This window comes from Etheostoma spectabile, chromosome 3, assembly GCF_008692095.1.
Source record: "Etheostoma spectabile isolate EspeVRDwgs_2016 chromosome 3, UIUC_Espe_1.0, whole genome shotgun sequence".
Classification (NCBI taxonomy): Eukaryota; Metazoa; Chordata; class Actinopteri; order Perciformes; family Percidae; genus Etheostoma; species Etheostoma spectabile.
The window spans coordinates 311,729-313,053 of NC_045735.1; positions in this window are offsets into that span (position 1 = coordinate 311,729).

The following is a 1,325-nucleotide window of genomic DNA, read 5'->3' on the forward strand; positions in this document are numbered from 1 at the left end:
CATCAACATCCATTCCTTTAATTTTAGTCTAAATAATTCCTAATTTCTGCTTTTCTTACTTAAACATTAGGTATAATTTCCTATAAATTAGGTTTATTGACCATAAATTAAAAAAAAAACGTAAAACTAAAGTTAATAAGTTAGTGTTACGTAGTGTTAAACGTAAAAAAAAAAGAAGGCAAAGATTGAAAAAAAGCGACAAAAATGTAATAAAAACGTAAAAATGTCGATTAAAAGCCTCAACAAAAGTGTTGATTTTCAATTTTGATGGGAAGACGACACGAGGGTTAACAGGCTATGACCTAGCGACCGATCTATCTATCTAGCGAGCTACCGATCTACCGACCGTCTATCGATCTAGCTATAGATTACCGTACCTACTACCGACCGACCTAGCTAGCGACAGAGAAGCGAGCGAGGCGAGCGGACAAGCAGCGAGCGAGCGGCGAGGTAAGAGCGGAGGGACAGAGCGACGACAGAGCCCGAGCGAGCGAGGGACAGAGCGAGATAGCGAGTCGAGCTGAGCGAGCGAGCGAGAGAGCTGAGCGACAGAGCGAGCGACGAGCGAGGACAGAGCGACGAGCTAGGGACATAGGAGGGACAAGAGAGCAGTAGCGAAGCGAGACGAGCGAGCGGAGAGAGTAGCGAGAGAGCGAGCGTAGCGAGCGAAAGAGCGAGCGGGACCGAGCTATTACATATCTACTACTATCTATCTCTATCTATCTATCTATCTATGTACATATCTATGTATCCATATCTGATCTATCTATCTATCTATCTATCTATCTATCTATCTATCTATCTATTCTATCCTAGCTATCTATCATCTATCTATCTATCTATCTAATCTATCTATCTACATAGCTATTATCTATCTATGTACTACTAATATGATTAATCATCTATCTATATCATCTATTATCTAATATACATATCCTATCTACATATCTATCTATCTATCTATGTATATCTCGATCTATCTATCATATCTATCTATGTACTATCTATCTATCTATCTATGTACATATCTATGTATCTATCTATCTATCTAGATATATATCTATCTATCAAACCAACTGTGGTATTATTAAATCGTTTTGAGAGACAGGAAGCCTGTGTGAACTCCCCCTTGCATTACGATAAACAGTGTAATGTTCATATCTTATTTTTTGGTTCCCTACGACTTGGATGTCTTGCACCTTTATTTTGACATAAAACCTTTCCGTTTCCGGTATCACTGCGCATATTTTATTGGAACTTGACGCAGCTGCGAGAAGTCGGGAGGACCAGGGAGGGCAGAGCGAGAAATGCCCAGAATTCAACGC